We start from the raw sequence: 18,098 nt of genomic DNA, 5'->3' as shown, positions 1-18,098 counted from the left end.
GAAAAACTGAATAATACCCTTTCAACATTAGCCAATATGTTCACGCACAAAATCTCTTACAATTAATTTTTATAAATCGTCCACAACTTGTGTAAACCTTTAGATTGTTTCATACTTAAAACAATTATTTAACCCTTTAAGCAAAAAAATAAAATAAAATAAAATAAAATCCACATTCCCATGCTTTCTTATACCCTTTTACCAAAGTATCTTCTACTTTCCATACACAGCCTACATGTAAAACTGTTGTTTTAATAGTCTTAATTACATGTTACAATGTTAACTTTTAGCGACTTTTACTTTTGGTAAAAACCCTGGTTAGTAAGCAATTTTAATTGTGTACTGGGTGTGGAGCCTAGCCTAGGAAACACCAGGCAGAAGTGCAGATAATGGCTGACTCCAGCATAGCTAGGGGGCGTGGTTAACTCCACATGTCCCCAGGCCTTATCTAGAATCCGGTATCTCCAAGGTAGGTAAATTGAACAATTTTCAAAAGTCAAAGAAATAGTTTGACCTTAAGGCATTTAGAAAATCTGATGTCTGACCTTAATTTAGACTAGATGTTTACATTTTCAAAACATTTTATTTTGCCAGTGATCTTCAAAACTCTCTTTATTTCCAAAAGAGTACTAAAGTCATGTGAACAAAAAGGCATTAAAGTTTCTATTTATCTGGCAAAATATTTGATTTAAGCACTTATTTTTCTAAGCCAATTAATTAAAGCTCTTTTGTATATAAACATTCAAAACGTATAAATACACAGACAGGGAGAAGATTCAGCACTTGTAAGATTTTTCATTTGTCAGTTTCTTAATTGGATTACTGGCTTCAGGGTGGAGCACTCGGAGGAACAGGGCCAGGAAAGCATGTGTTTCTAGGGTGAAATAAACAGCTGAAGGCAAAGACAGATCCCCACTTATACTAGATCCTGGATCTCCAAAAGGAGGGAAATACTTCGGGAGAAGACAGTGCAGTGCTTTTACCAGCTGTGCTTTTCACCGCAAGGCAACCCAAAGCCAATCAGTCCATTTTGTAATCAGGCCTTCCCTCATGTAAGTCTCATCTCCCAGTGAGGGGTAAGGATGTTCCCTTATCTTTCGGGTGGCCAAGAGCATGCTTCTCTGATCCAAGTGTGCGAAGAGTCAAGTACCCCTCCCTAACTACTATTAGTCATCCCCTAAAGTATATTTCCTACCTACTTATTACACCCCAAAGCTCTCTCATACTGCAAAGTAATTTCTGATACCCCCAAAACTCAAAACCATCAGATAACACAATGCAAAACAGAACAGAGCCTTTGATTTTGAAAGGTATCTGTCTGCCTTTAATTCCTGGGGTTTTATGAGGAAAACAGAGATTTGTTTTTCTTTTTTTCCCAAAACGTGGTCTATGGCACCTCCTCTGTTTTTCCCAAGGAGTCCCACGCTACCAGAAGTTATCTTAAGGCCTCTCATGTGTGCACTAAGAGTGGAAAGACAAAAAAAAAAAAAAAAAAAAAAAAAAAGGAATAATTCAGTCAACTGAGATGAAAAAACCTTTCTCCAGAAAAACATGTTCCAAGAAGAGAAAAGCATAAAGGACTTTTAAATATATCTATAGCTTGTTTATCCATTTTTAATTAAGCTGACTTCTAACCATAGTGCTCTTTAAAAAGCAAATCCTAGGAGATCTCTTATTACCCAACTTTAGCCATGCCAAGCAGCCAACATTTCTTGCTTCTGAACTTTACCAAAGGTAACCTCCTAGGTGCGTAGAGAAAGGAAAATTTAAGACAGTCCATGGAGAAAAGAATAGACAAGGTCACGCAGATATTAAACCAGAAATGACTTACTTCCTAGGTGGGGAATAGAATCCAGACTGCCACTACAAAAGCACAAAATGTTAACTACTGAGATACATCACAGGGCAGCCTCTGTTTTTTTTTCCCCCAGAAGAAGTTTAGGGTAGTTAATTTTGAGTTTGCAAAGGCTTTTAACTATTTAATATGATTTTTAGAGCTAACTATGACATGAACCCTAAAATTCCTGTTCCCTGGAAGGCAGAGACCAAAAGTACTGCCACGTGGTTACAAGGTCAAGCTCCCAAGGACATCAAACAAGGTGGAGAGTTCATCTAGTTTTTTTGCTTGTTTCAGGGACCTGCAGCCAAGTTTGTTGCTGACCAGCTTGCTGGGTCATCTTGAAAATCAGGCTTACAGGTGTTCTAAGTCCATGTTTTTTCCTAAAGTACCCCTCGACATAGAAAAACAAATTAATAGCACAAAATACACCAGCTTAAGATTAGACTTAGAATACTTCTTCACATTAATCAAAACTTTACAGAGGAAATAAACACTGTTTTTATTTGTTTGTTTGCTGGTTTTTTCCCATTCATTCAACTGTTTACACACAGAGAGAGAGAAGCCAGAAATCTGACTGGTAAGAAATTGTTACACTTTGGCTGGCATGCCTGGCTTCTGGGTTCCCTTTCTGTGAGTGGCCCTAGTGATCTGACTTGCAGCACCATCGCCCTGGAGACCAAGCCATATCAAAAAGGAAAATTATTGTTGTTGTTTCATTCTGGCCAGAGTAAAATATATGTGATAAAACATAGACATTAGTCACTTTGCTTAGCACCCAATATCAAACTGGCAAGGCTTAAATTTGCCCCCAGATGGGCCCTGTCATCTTTAATCTAACCTCTGACTTGGAGTGTCAACACGTGGTCTCTGGGCAAGATGGTCACCCTGAGTAATAGAAAAGATACGAAAGGGAAAGGAGAGACAAAAAAGCATTGTCTGTGGCAGGGTAGGGAAGGCAAAATGATTAGGGAAGCCAGAGAAAGACCCTCCCATTGAAGCGACACTGAAAAGTTCAGGCGGCTGCTTCTTGGTAACAAATGGATCTTTTCCACCAATCCTGTTAGCTCTCAACTGTCCCCTTTTTGGGAGGAAAAAGCTCCCCATGTCCCACGATCCTGTACATGCCTAACCTGTCACCCACAGTCACCAACAAAGAGTACAAGGCAGATGAATTCAAAGAGAATAGCAGTTAACATCCCATAGTGTCAAACCTGTGCTTAGTCCAGCGGGACTTTATTGAGAGGGGCCTCTAACCCCCTAAATCTAAGAAGGGGCTGTTAACTGTCCTAAGTTGGGCCTCCAACCCAAAGTCAGTCAAGCATCCTTGCCTTTTATTAAAAGGGGTCTCTAACCCACTCTGTCTTAGGAGAGACTCTAACCCCCCTAAGTTGGGCCTCTAACCCAATCCCATTCTTTACCCAGGTACCCTGCCGCTAACCCAAAGTCATGCAATCAGTGCTGCACTCTATTTCCTTTGGGTCGGGAGGTCTCCTCAGTATTGTCCCTTTTATGGTTTGCAAGAAAGATGTTAGAGGACCCCAACACTTACCCAAAGGTAGCCATTGGGTCAGGGTTTCTGCTACAGGAAAGGGGTCCCGATCCAGATCCCAAGAGAGTGTTCTTGGATCTTGCACAAGAAAGAATTCAGGGCGAGTCTGCAGTGCAAAGTGAAAGCAAGTTTATTAAGACAGTAAAAGAATAAAAGAATGGCTACTCCATAGACAAAGCAGCCCTAAGTGCTGCTGGTTGCCCATTTTTATCATTATTTCTTGAGGATATGCTAAACAAGGGGTAGATTATTCATGCCTCGTGTTTTTAGACCATATAGGGTGACTTCCCGACGTTGCCATGGCATCTGTAAACTGCCATGGTGCTGATGGGATTGTAGCAGTGAGGATGACCAGAGGTCACTCTCGTGGCCATTTTGGTTTCGGTAGGATTTAGCTGACTTCTTTACTGCAACCCATTTTATCATCAAGGTCTTTATGACCTGTATCTTGTGCCAACCTCCTATCTCATCCTGTGTCTTAGAATGCCTTAACTGTCTGGGAATCCAGCGCAGTAGGTTTCAGCCTCATTTTACCCAGCTCCTATTCAAGAAGGAGTTGTTCTGGTTCACATGTCTCTGACAAGAAGGCATGGCCTCTGCAAAGGTCTTGAGGCACAGACTGGCAAGGCAACTGGTTCAGTGTGTCCTGGGTCACTCTCCTCGATATTCCCTGCCAAACCACATCCCTGCCCTGGAGATGGCTGGTAGAAAGGAGTAAGGAAGGAAATGGCAGTATTTATTTACAGAGAAGCCTAACCTTCTCAGGGAAGAAAGGGTCAGGGCATGGGGGCAGGAAACTGGTGCTCAGAGATTGGGTTTCCTCTTTCACATCACTTTGGCCAACATTTATGAATTTGAAATTAAATAGAATATTTGGCAGTTCTGACATTTCACAACATTCTAGCTGAACTCTAGTTATAGCTCAAAAGAATAGAAAATCTTATTGTCAAAGTTACATACACACACACACACTCAAAGACACACATATACATACATACACACACACATACATATATATGCATATATATATATATATATATAGAGAGAGAGAGAGAGAGAGAGAAAGTTCCATTTTCTAAATATTGAATGATTTGAAACTCACTGTATATTTATTCAGCTGTGCACAGCAATTACCAAACAGCTAAATGGTCAAGAATTTCCATAAAGTAGAACACAAATACCTGATATTTATGCTTTAAAGTCTCCCTTTCAAACCATGATAATTTAACCCTCAGCATGGGGATTCCCTGCTGACACTAGGGTTTGAATGACAGAAGGGATCAGCCACTGTATTTTGTTTCCATCAGGATCACATTATCAACCCGTAATTTCTCCATATTAGAAAATAGCACTTAATTTCCAAATAACAAGCAGTTGTAGGATGACTTTGCCCCCTGCCACCTAATGCTACCATCATTTATACCCCTCTTCTGTGCAAAGGCTGAGACAGGGAGCTGCTCCCTCTAGCCACTCAGAGACAGGACCCTGGGGCCTCTGTGACCTACGGCCAAGCCACCTCTCAGGAATGGTACTTCCCAGAAGACCTGCTTCCCTCCTTCTCTCATCCCTGAGAGCCTAGGCCTTTAGCCCCTCTCTGAAGGGAAGCATTTGCAGAAATCCTCTGCATTCTGGCATCTTTCCTGAGTGGCAGGTTATTGTCTTCCAGAGGCTTCAGGACACATGGATTACATACATACAGACATACATTTATAGAAACATGGCTCAAAAAAACTGTTTTCAGAGAAGTCCTGTCTCAATATTATAATTTATTTTGAGAGTTTTCAACTGTATTAGTTCTCAGGTATCATGTCTAGAGAAAAGACAGTGATTATTTGTGGTTTCAGAATCCCCAAAAGCAGCTGCATTCAGGAGAGGGTTGCAAAACAGCTATACAAACCGTGGAAAAGGAGAAACACAAAGCCAGAAAGAGGAGTGAGAACTTTCAGGCCTTCAAGTCCAGGAAGACCGAACTCACAACAAAAGAAAACTGATGGTTATGAAAAATTTTAAGTCCATTTCTTGGCACACACCATTTTCTGTGGAGATGGTGTGAGGGGTATATTCCAAGGGTGCAAGGTATGATTTTAACATTTAAGGGTGCAGATGTGCAGAGCTAGGTTTGTGTCTAGGGATGCAGACTTGAGATGCAGTACAGATTGTGAGAGTCAGGAACTTGGCTGGAAAGTTGGGCAGGTTTCCCAGGAAAAGGGAACGACAGGACACAACTTTTCCTGTTTCAGAAAATCAGCCTGGGTCCCCCACTTCCAGATGCAAAGGCTCTAGACCTTGTTGGAGTTGCTTCTTCTGGCTTCAGAAAGGGGTATCTCTGCCACCTGACTAATCCTTGTACCCAGCTAGGAAAGGGCCTTGACTGGGACTGGACACATTGGAAAGAATTTCCAATGACATTTCTTTAGTCTAATGATACCTCTCTGTTCAACAAAGACAACGGTTCTTATCAAATGCTCTGGCTCTGTACTAGGTAGTGAAAGAGAATGCGGTTTATGCCTGTCCTTAGGATGTTGATCTTGCATAGACTTGAAGGTGGGGAACATCATCAACTGCATACTGCCCATAAGTGTGCAGGTTTTATTCTGATGACCATAGTCTTTATTGGAAAGCTTTATTTTTAAATCTCAAAATATCCTTCCAAAGAACTTCCTCCTCCTTTCTTGTGTAATGAACACAGTCATACAGAAAACTGCCAGTATGGGAATAAAACTGACTTGAGATAAAATTCAAGTTCTGACATAACTAACTGTGTGACCTTGAGTAAGTCATTGAATTCATCTCCCACTACAGAGAAAGAGAGATATGTTGACCTAAAATTTGAAGTGTTGGGATAAGGAATAAATGATATGTCATATACCAAAAGTCTAGCAAAGTTCTTAATCCAGCATGTCCCAAACTTCTATTTGGCTACAAAACATACACTGTCTCTCCTCTAACTCCTACTAGTATCCCCAGAATACTTAGGAAAATCTCCACTCTCTGCATCTGCTGATTCCCATTTTCCTTCTTCCTGTGAGAGTGAGAAGCAGAACATTTAGGCTGGGACATTGCGGTTCCTTTGCCTCAGGCTAACTGACCTCTTCAGATGTCAAAGTATTGTGAACTCATACTGGGAATCCCCTTTTCTGAAGTGGCCTGACAGAGCTGTGATATTCTGAGAATCTTTGGCATAGTGCCTGTGTTCCACTGTGACCTTCCTGCATTTATCATTTAATCGGACATGTTTAGTTTTTACAATGGATACTTTTCTTCCCAGAACAATGTTGGGATAAATATGTCATTTAAGAACCTTCCTTTATGTTTTGCTGATCTCTCATCAAATTTTATCATGGTCACATAAAGATCGGGCTGTCCTTTCTCTATGAGTGTGCAATGACTGGGGAGGTTGAGAGAAGGGGGCTAACAATAACTGAGGTTTTGCTGTGTGCTCCCAGAGGAGGATGTGGCAAGGACACAAGACACAAGACTAGAACTCTGCGGATGCAGCCTTGTCCATTGCAAGAAGGGGCAACCAGCCCTTTTACAGATGGGCAAACAGAGGCCCAGATGTTACTCATCTGGTTCATGTTCACATGATGCTGGATACATGTAGAGCAGATTGTTTGTTTTTTCTGTTGCAGAATGACGTATTACCATGCTTCCTCTTTAACCACCCTGAGGGTTTAGTGCTGGCCTCTCATGGTTTTCTCTTCCCAGTTCTGTCTATGGATTGTACACAAAGACTCGGCTGGCTTGTCAAGTTGACAATCGATGTTACAGAGGTCCTGAGGACAAAGAATCCCAGAGGATGAACTTCTGCCACTTGACCTGGTGGCCTGGAACATGACTGAGTGATTGATCTTCCCTCTGGGTCCTGGGAGGACCCAGTTCAGAGATCAAAGTTAGAGGTCCCTGAGGAGGCATTAGGCTGAGAGAGTGTCCTTCACAGAAAACATGGAGACAACTCTCCTGAATAAAAGGAACGGAATAATTAAATTTAACTAGAGGATTAAATTTAAATTGGCACGCAACCCAAATGTTAAGTTTGGGTTTTATCCTAATGTCTACCAGGGTATTAAAATCTTTTTGTTTCATAATATTCAGCAGGAAAAATAGAGGTATAGTTTATGTTAGTTCTGTAGCTTAAAATTATCTTTTAAAAAAATTCTCACACTAGATACAATATTAGGTTGTTCTTATTAGTTTTTCTATAAAAATACATTTGCAAGAATAGTCTGGTTTAAAATCTAATGGAATCATAGTTTGTAAATGCTCAGTTAAAGATTTAGGTGAGTATGATTGTCCCATCAATGAGAGCTGTGGAAATTTGTTCATGGAAATTAGATTTTTGATGCTGTTTCATTTCCCAGGTGGCATGTTATCATCTCTTTAGCTACATTTTCCATTGGGTTATTGCTGCAGATGTAGCCTCAATGTCAAAACATTTGGGAAAAACAGTATCATGTTGCAAACAGCCTCAGTGATACCTTGGGGCCATTTGGGGAACGGGACAGACTATCCAAGGTTCAACCTCATCATGTCCACACTGACCTTACAGAAGCAAGATTCACAAACCTGTGGGCTGGCTGTCCCCTGCCTGGGCTATGATTGATTTAGAAATCATGTGGGGCTGAGGCTTGAAAGCTGTGAGTTGCTGGGGAGGATGGGGCTGGCAGAGACAGCTCTAAAATTGTCAGTGCATAATTGCGTGTCTGCCAGGTTATCATTATTCACTTGGGGCTGCAACAAGGATCACATTAATACACTGACAGCTGACTCCTTAGGAGAACAGCTGAGTAGAATCTCATCCTCACCCAGGAAAGATTCAATATGCAATCAAGGTAGGGGACAAAGCAAATCTCCTCAAAATTTCTCTCCATCCCTCTTCCTCTGTTTGATGCCCCTTTGGAAAGCTCATTTATAATGTAGCCGTGGTTGCAGGGTGATCGCTATTCTGTACGTCTATCCAAGAAGAGACTCTGATATGTTGAACTATGTAAGACTCTGATATGTTGAGCCACTGAGGATTCTATTTGTGAAAGGGTTTAATAGGCATTTTGGGGAAAGGCCATGGCCCCTGTCACTATGGAGTTAAAACTCATGGTTGGTAAGACTCTGATGTAAACCTTCCACCCTAACAGGGAATATGTGGGGCCCCAGGGCCCCTAGAAAGGTTGACATTTGATGTGATGCTCTAGGCACAGATGTTTTCCTCAGACCAGTCCTATAGACAATATCCCTTGAATTTATTGAAAGAGGAGGTAGGATGAACAAGCAGATCAGCAACCCCAACAGGATTGCTTCTATCATAGGGCAAAGTGAAGACAGAAGGGCTATGGGTTGGGATAGTCATAAAAACTAGGATAAAGTTGTTTATCCTGTTTTTTACCTGGAAAAATCTACACTGAAAAACGGGGCGATCAGGACCCAGAGGGGAAGGGAGGAGAGCTGCCAGCAAACAGGCTACTTTTAGAGGGAGCACAGGGTCCATCCTGTGCTGGTACAAGGGTAAGTGGTGACAGCGCCACACCAGGGCTTTACAGCAGCAGACACCAGCAGAGCGGTCCTGGTCACCCAGAGAGTAGTAAGTCCTGTTCAGGGAGTGGGTGGGCCACAGACAGCTCTGTAGAAAAAGGAGGTGGATGTACCTGTAATTTCTCTCTGGCAACTCCATGCTAGACACAACTGCAGTAAGCAGTGGATAAGAACGCTGGAGCTGGAATCATACCACCTGGGTTCAAATCCTGTTCCTGCACTTGCTACTATTCATGACAGTGGAAAAGTTTACCATCTGTGGCAGACATAGAGATAGGTCACTCAAGTTCCCTTTCAAGAACGGACTTGCTGCTCAGTTGAGAAGAGTGCAGATAGCTGATGGCCTCTAGCTATTAGGCATAGGGTTCGTCCACCCTTATAAGCTGAAGTCATGCTGCTCTTAGGGCAGCCTTTCCAATGACTAAGCATGGTAGTGAAACAAGAGTACAGGCATTTCCTTCAAAAGGGGGACTCCTCTAGTGGGCAGTCTTTGCTTTGTTTCTTCTTGGACCGTGTAGAGACCCTGTCAAGTCTGCACGGTGGTCTGATGGCCCCTGATGTTCTGTCACCCAGGCTGGAGTACAGTGGCATGATCATGGCTCACTGCAGCCTTGACCTCCCAGGCTCAAGAGATCCTTCTTCTCAGCCTCCCAAGTAGCTGGGACTACAGGTGTGCACTATCACAACCAGCTAAATTTTTATGTATTTTGTAGAGATAGGGTCTCCCAATGTTGCCCAGGCTGTTCTCAAACTCCCGGGATCAAGCAAACCCCCAGCCCCAAGCAAACCCCTAGTCCCAGCCTCCCAAAGTGCTGGGACTACAAGTATGAGCCACCACACCCCAGGAATTACTCCACAATAAGCTTTTCTATTTCTAACTCCATCTTAGCCACTGCTTTCCAGAGCACCTAACAGTGCCATGGCCCTATGGCTCAGTTTCTTCACCAGCAAGTTGAAGATGGAGATAATCATTTCAGGCAGACAGGAATCAGGCAATGGTGGTGCTAAGCATAAGGAAGTAATTTCACTCCGAAGCAAAGTAAAAGGCACATATAGAATCAGAGACTTGTGGGCACGGTGGCTCACGCCTGTAATCCCAGCACTTTGGAAGGCCAAGGCGGGCGGATCACGAGGTCAGGAGATAGAGACCACGGTGAAACCCCGTCTTTACCAAAAATACAAAAAATTAGCCGGGCAGGGTGGCGGGCGCCTGTAGTCACAGCCACTCGGGAGGCTGAGGCAGGAGAATGGCGTGAACCCGGGAGGCGGTGCTTGCTGTGAGCCTGCTATGAGCTGAGATCGCGCCACTGCACTCCAGCCTGGGCGACAGAGCAAGACTCCATCTCAAAAAAAAAAAAAAAAAAAAAAAAAAGGAATCAGAGACTTGTGAAACATCATGGCTTTGAAACAGTCTCACCCAATGCACAACAAGCACTCAGTGACCCAGCAGTGCCTGTGATACTTGTGATACCTACACCATTTCTTCAGGACAGTTGAACAGTTGCCCAGTGGCATGGAATCCATGTCACACCTGGAATTTTGAGAAGAACAAACTATTCACAAACAATACTCTTCATTATTTCAAACAGGGCAAGACTAGAGCCTAGAACCTGCTGGAGTCTTTCCTGGACTCATGAAGCCTGTATTTGCATGTCATGCAAGCCGATTTACATTGGACTTATGAGTGTGATCTCTCTAGAGAGAATGAGGTCCTTCAGACTCAAGTATATTCTCTGTCCTTCTTTCTTCTCTGGAGATACGCATTTGAACCCATGAACAACCAATGATTTGTGTGTATCTCAAGAAAATAACGGAAATGTGGCCAAATATGTCAATAATTAGGGGAAACTAGAAAAGAAAAAAGGAAATCTCCAGGAACTGAATTGGTGTAGTCTTTTCTCTTCAAGAATGTACAACTACTGTCATTCGTGACATTTCGGGGAACTTGTGTGCTGAACCACGTCTTTGGCAGTGGCATGTGCTGCCCATGGCTAAATCATTTTCTCACCTTGATTTGCCATGTGCATTGGCCCCAATAAATCACACCCCACTTATCCGTATGCCCCAACCTTATGTTTCATTCCCTCAATTTCTATGTTTTTCAGCCCTTTCAGGTTGAACAAATTTCTAAATTGATATAAAATTTTAAATGATTAGACCACGTTTAGTGGTCTGATGTTTATAGCAAAGTATTATATTCTTAATTCATGGCTCCTTCCATTGTATTACCACACACACACACACGTATACACAAACACACACACAGGCACAGACCTTTTTCCTTCTGCCTCAACACCATCATGTATCTGCTCTCTGCTGGAGCTTTCATCACTATGCATGCCACTTTACCTGTTTCCAATCTACTAAAGTTACTATGGTGCTGGGTCCTTCTAGCAGAATGGAGAAGTTTCCCATCTCTAATATTCTCACAGAATATTACTCTGTCCCTCCCTTGGTTCAAAGTTTCTGCCCCACCTAGACTCATTGGTAACCACTCAATGAGGTGATCTTTTTAGGGTGGAAATATTTGCTTGAATATTGCTGCTGTAAATATCAACATTTGTTGCACTGAGTGACTTCCGGACTCTTCCCCCGGACTACTGAAGAAAAAGGAAAGCATCTCTCACCCATATCTAGGCATGTATTAATACAGGCCTCTTCTCATGTCTTCTATGCATCTCTCTCTCTGTGTCTTTCTTTCTCACACATCCTCACTTTTTTTTTCTCTACACACACACACAGAAACACACACCTCTTCCCCCTCCCTCTGCATTCACTGTTATGCCTCCCCACTTACAGAGGAAAAAAATCAGAAGTGTTTTCCCCCATCAAACCTCTCTTCTGGACAGAAGAATATATCTGTCTCATTAGATAAAAAGCAAGGATATCTAAGTTTTCTAGGTTTGCTGGAGAGTGAGTCTTGCATTCCCCATGAGATGAGAAGTTCACGTGCGTAGCAAACAGACAGGTAGAGTCATGGGGTTTTGTAAAGAAAGTCCACTAAAAGAGGCTGCTGCTCAATTCCACCTGGAAGGAGGAAATAGGAAATACTAGACCAGCATCCCTAATGGCCACCACGCTAGGAATGTGGTCTTGGGCAAGCTACCTACATTGTCTCTGAATTTACAAATGGAGATGATAATCATATTTTCTACACAATAGGACCACTATAGAATGAAAAGAAAAAAGACAACCATCCAGCCGTTGCACAGTGCTTGGAATATAGCAAATGTTCCCTAAATGCTAGATATTATTACTTTTGTTTCCTAGCTTGATAAAAAATTGTAAAGTTTACAGTCGCAGAAAAAATAGAATTCTAACATATGTTTCACAATGTACACTGCAGATCTGCTGTTCTTTTGACATTTCTAGAATATTTCCAAGTGTAGCTATGTTTGCCGGCCACTGAGGTATAAGGTTGGCATGGTAAGGGGGACCCATTATCTCAGATTCCCATTTTCCTAACACTCCTCGAATGGCCCAGAGATCATGTTTGGTTTAATGTTTCATGCAACCTACTTTGTGTTTTACTTTTTCACAAAATGAAATGTTAATGCATGAAAGATCATTTACATATGGCCTACTAGTTATTTAAGAAAACAGCAATTAAACATGTTGAGATAATTAACAGTGTGCATACGACTAACAATGCTTTTTACATGCTAGACATTAATGGAGTAGATGCCAAATAAATGTAATCCCACACTTCAGTTAGGATTTCTTTGTTAATTACATTAATTTACAAATTAAAAACAACAATCAAACAATCACATTCATTCAAACACAATGAGTATTTTAAAAGTTGAAATAATCAAGGGGAGTTTCTGCTCTGAGGACAGAATGTAATGGATTAACTGTATTTTCTGTTCCTACCAGAGGACAGAGTAATTAAGGACAAGAAATATACTGCTACACTGCAGGCCGTCCAGAATGGACTCATCCAACCCTTTCGTAAGCATAATTTTTTTTCAAGCTAATTTGCCTACCGATATCCAACAAAATGGAATTGTTCTGCAGCTGTGATTCATGTGCCCTTCTGTGGATCTCAGTCCTGTGTGATCTCACAATACAGTACAGATTTTAACTGAGACACATGGAAACATCAGGTGAGACCCCCTCTCAGAGAAGCCTCTCAGCTCCCTGGGCCTGTGGTCACAGACCTTATAAGTTGGGGTGATTCATATCCATCATGTTCACAGCAACATTCACAATCCCAGGACTGCTCCCAGATCATCATAGTCTATTTCTGAAGGTGCTGACCCCAATGCCATTGCTATGGGGCAACCGGGAACATATGTTCCTCAGCCACTGGCACAAGCAACAGTCCCATTGTAAGGCAGCGGAATCCAAGGTAAATAAATGTTAGACACACCAGCTCCACCACTGACTGACTGAGCCGTCTTGGGCAAGATTACTTGCCTCAATATTTCTAAAAGTGTAAAATGTGGATAGGATATTATTATCTAATTTATGGAGTTATTTCAAGGATTGAAATGAGATAATCCCTTGAATGTTAATTTCTTCCACTTGTTCTGAATGTGTTTAAGCCCTTAGTATTCAGGCAGTTGCAGCAGGGTTCATTTAATATGGAATAGAGGGAAGGAGAAAGAAGGGAAGAAATAAATCAGGGAAGAAGAAAGACTAAAGGGAGGAAGAAGGAAGGAAGGAGGGAGGGAGAGATGAAGAAAAGAAGGAAGAAACTGAGAGAGGGAAGGAGGAAGGATAAAGGAAAGGAGGAAGACAGAGGGAGGGAGGCAGAGACGGGAAATTTAAATTCTTTAGTTGGCTGTCTCATGGATCTACAGTCAGAAGGAGTGGCTCTGGCTGTACAGATAAAGACTGTAAATGTAAGTGGCAATAAAAGGGAGGTAAATAGTATAAGTGATAATTGGAATCTGGGTTTGATTCCCAGATTACGGCAGGGAAGGTAATTGGCATTGATTGATCATCTATATCAAATTTGACCCTGTGTTTCACATTTTACTCACATTCTTTTCATACAGTTGGTGAGTTTCTAGCCTCTAATTTGAACCCACATTTCTATCTACATCTCTGATTTCACACAGGTCAAGACCTAAGTTCCTTTCCTAGTCTCCTTTGGCCTGTTGGGTCTGTTTGTGTCCTGGAGAGATGGACTCTCCACTTGTCTGGTTGTCAGCTTCCTCCCCAGCAAGTTCTTGGGTACCCCCATTTCACAAGGCTCCAGAGAGAAGCTGTCAGATTTCCCACCCTGGGTGAGAAGATGGAGAAAGGCCCTAAACTTTATCTTCATGTGCCAGGACCTACAGGCTCAAGAAGTGCAGTCATTTCTTTGTTAAAAACATAGCTGAGTTTGGGGTCTCTGTCTGTATTGAAAGTACTTCTGGCTTCATGCTCAAAACTAATCATATATCCCTCTCCTGACCTTTCACAAAAGATTATAATTTGAGCTTCTATAGGCAAAGCAATTTTTGTTTACAAACCCTGGATCTAAAAAAGCATCAAGATATCAAGTATTTTAATGTTTATGGGCCTTTGTCCTACTTATTCCCTCTGCCTGCTTAGTTTTCCCTGGTACTTTCACATCCCATCCCCCTAGCCTGGTAAATTAGTATGGATTTCTCAACATTATCCCAATAATCACCTTCTCCAGGGAGGCTTCCCTGATTATACTCTTCCCTCCAAATGTGGGTTTGGGTCTGTCTTTCTGGGACTTCCGTTATCATCATCATCACTCTGAGCATTAAGTGGCTCTTTGAGCTTCTGTACTCCTTAGTATACCAAGTTCCTCCAGACATACTCTATGGCTTGATTTCTATTCCCTTATACCTACCTATTCGTGCTGAGATCTAAGGAGGTTCACCCCCCCAAAAAAAATGGTCACACTCAACTGGATTAATTAATCTGATCAAGATGTTGAGGTCCCATGGAATCCAAGCAGCTTTAGCAATTCAAGCAATTGTTAGAAGAAACCCAGCATGTTCGCATTAGGATGAGCACAGTTGAAACTCATTAGTATGTCTCATCCATACTCCCTGGAAAGGGAGTGAGATTTATTTAGAGCAGGCCGTTTAATCCAGCTTCCTTCACTACATTCGTCTATAGCCACAGGGACCAAGAAGAAGGTCAGAAATTATCCCATGATTTAATCAATGCAAGAGCTAATCTCGGCAGTTCAAATGAAAGGAACCACCTGTCCATCAGCAGCCCTTTCTTTGGTTATCATTACAGTTCAGTCTGAAAGTGAAATTTTCCTTTTGTTCCTGTTTTCTTCTCCCTGGCATTATACAGTGCTGTGGGACAGCCCTTCTCAAATCCACATGCATCTGAGAATCAACTGAGGATTAATCAACCAGATTCAGTTAAAATACTGAACCTGATGCAGGAAGTTTGGGGACGGGTCTGAGATTCAGAGATTACTCCCAGGCTAAGCACTGCTGCTGCTGGTCCATAGAGCACACATTGGGTAGCAAGACTATAGAGACACAGTTCTCAACCTCAGCTGTAAATTTCAATCACCTGTGGAATTCGATAAAACGTCCATTCCTGAGCCCTGTCTCAGACCATTTAAATCAAACTGTGGATGAGGCCCAGGCACGGTATTTTGTAAAATCTCTTCTGGAAATTCCAACACATAGCCAAAGTTGAGAACTGTTGGCCTAGACTATAAAGTGTTCCCAAAATGTAATCACCAGAACAGCAGCTTCAACATCAACTGGAAACTTGTCAGAAATACAAATTCTCAGTAAATAGATACACAAAATTGTGGTCTACACAATAAATGAAATATTATTCAGCAATAAAATGGAGTGAAATACTGATATATACTATGACACGAACAGACCTCAAAAATACTATGCTAAGTAAAAAGAAGGTCAATGCAAAAGAAGGTCAATACACAACCATATGTTGTGTAATTCCAGAATAGGCAAATCTATAGACACAGAAAGTAAATTAATGGTTTCTGGGTACTAGGAGTGGGAACTGGGAGTGACTTCCTAGGTACAAAGGATCTTCCTGGTGTGATGGAAATGTTACAAAAGTAGGCTACATTGATGGTTGTACAAATAGGTAAAATTTTTAAAAATTACTGAATCATACACTTAAAATGATTGAACTTTTTAATATGTAAAGTCTATCTCAATAAAAATAATGTAAATTTTCTTGCCACACCCAGACATGGTAAATTGGGAGTGAGGCCTATTAATACGTGTTTATCAAGCCCTCCAGGTGACTCTAAGTCACACTTATCTTTGGGAACTCCTGGTCTGGAGTGGGAAGGTCTTCAGAGGTCCCTGCTGCTAGGGTAGGGACATTGGTAGGAGTTTTAAGTAGAACCACCAGAAAACTGCTCCAGGTCATCGCAAAGTGAAGGCAAAATAGCATTCCAGAAACAGTTAAGAGTGTAGAATACAAGCTTTCTCCTATTACTAAGAGATTTTTACTCCACTGTTTCTGGAATGTTATTTTGTAGTAGTAATTTTCCCAGGCTGCCTTCTCTTAGCCTAGGTAGCCTAATCTGTAATGCGAATAAAAACAAATGCCTTTCAGGCTTATTGTGCAGATAAAATTAAAGGACAAACATGAAAGCTCCTAACAGTAATAGACTCATATTGGGCACTTACACAGCATACAGTGAGGAGAATAACAGATATGGGTCTATTTTCCTTCACATAAACTGCCATGATTTAGCCTCTTCTGAGATGCCCATTCTGGAGCTTTCTGTGGTACTGGGGAAGCTTTCTGCTGCTTTACTTAGAATACTTCCCTTCCCCCCGCCTCCAGCAAATCCATATTATTCTAGATCTTTTCTCGCCTCTCAGATCTTGCTTAAGGCTGCTTATTTTCTAAGACATGCATACGTATTTGCTAAGTTAAAGAAAGCTTTAGGAGAATGCCCCTGATTCAGTTCTATCCTCCTCTTTGTTACTGCCAGAGAAGAAACAGCATTTTTACCACAGAAATTGCCACCCCTGAAAGACTCCTGCTCTTATCTTGGAGAGGAGAAATTGCTCTTTGCATTCCTTAATCTAATGGGTAGACTAAACATCACAGGAGAAGAATACGTTCATGTTCCCCAAAGCCGTCCACAATATGTACTAAGACAAGCTGAGTTCAGCTCCAATGCAGCAACAAGAAGTAGATAGAATTTGCTTCCAGTAGAATATATTTTAGGGTGACATATAGCACTTTATAGCAATTGAAGCTTACGTCAAGATGTAATCAACTAATCATTGGTAATCATTGGTAATTCAGATGTGAATCAAGCTAATTTTCAGACAAACAGCCCTTCAGAAGGCCGCACTGAATTTCAGGCACAGGTGTTTATGATGAGCAGCAGCATTTGGACCCAGGGAGAAAGCCCTAGAGCTGTACGGTGGGGCAGTGAGACAAGGAAGCCATGGCTAAATTGCTAAGCTCTCTGTCATCTTTTTATGCCTCTGCCCACCCTTAGGCAGCCCATGAAGAGACTGAGCAATTTTCTTCTTCCCTGAAGCTCTCTTATGCCCTTGAAAGGCATTCATTTCAATTGGCTTTGTCTTCCAGTTGCTCAGTTAATGTACCATGATTCAAATGGAAAAGGCTTCATCCCAGCCAGTATAATTTGTCTGCCATCTATGTCCCATTATAAACTTCTCTAAGGAAGTGTCTGTGTCTTGTCCACTGATGTGTCCTACACCAAGAATCCTGCACATTGCAGCAGAGCACTATGCACTTAACATGCTCTATTAACAGTTAATATTCACACTGCTCCTGTGAGGACAGCATTATTATCTACAATTTATCAAGAAGTACACAGTAGACCTGGGGCATGAATCCATGCATCTCAAACATCAAAGTCCATATTCTTCATTTGTTCACCCTTTATTTCATTCCCTATTTGTATATAGAAATAAGCAGCAAGTTTGCTGTCCTGGCACTTGACCCTCCAGTTTATCCCCTAGTTTCTGAGTTACCTGGGACGATAGAGATTTATAAGCCTTACATGTCATGCAGTGACAAGAGAGCAGCAAGTCTATGCTCCCTGCTTGCCATTTTCTGAGGCAGCCCCAATTGTTTGAGCCAAATCCATCTCTGCCGAGACCTCTGAGTCCATTTCTGCCCATAAGCTCTTTAAACAGCTTGCTCATCCAGTCTATAACAGTAAAAATCCCTGGAACGACAAGCCAGGAATTGCTTGAAATTCCAATTAAGCCAAGTTTT

At 41.8% G+C, this 18,098-nt stretch overlaps 1 long non-coding RNA gene across 1 annotated transcript; it reads right to left on the bottom strand.

Annotated features, from left to right (window-relative positions):
* Positions 1-6,598: 6,598 nt before the first annotated feature.
* On the bottom strand, positions 6,599-12,883 carry LOC119627852 (uncharacterized). Its single transcript, XR_005244072.2, has 4 exons — positions 12,687-12,883; positions 11,750-11,942; positions 10,391-10,446; positions 6,599-7,349 (listed from the first exon to the last, which is right to left on the bottom strand). It is a non-coding gene; the product is annotated as an uncharacterized lncRNA (long non-coding RNA).
* Between the last annotated feature and the right edge of the window lie 5,215 nt (positions 12,884-18,098).

This window comes from Chlorocebus sabaeus, chromosome 9 (assembly GCF_047675955.1).
Source record: "Chlorocebus sabaeus isolate Y175 chromosome 9, mChlSab1.0.hap1, whole genome shotgun sequence".
NCBI lineage: Eukaryota > Metazoa > Chordata > Mammalia > Primates > Cercopithecidae > Chlorocebus > Chlorocebus sabaeus.
This window is presented reverse-complemented; position numbering and strand designations above follow the sequence as displayed.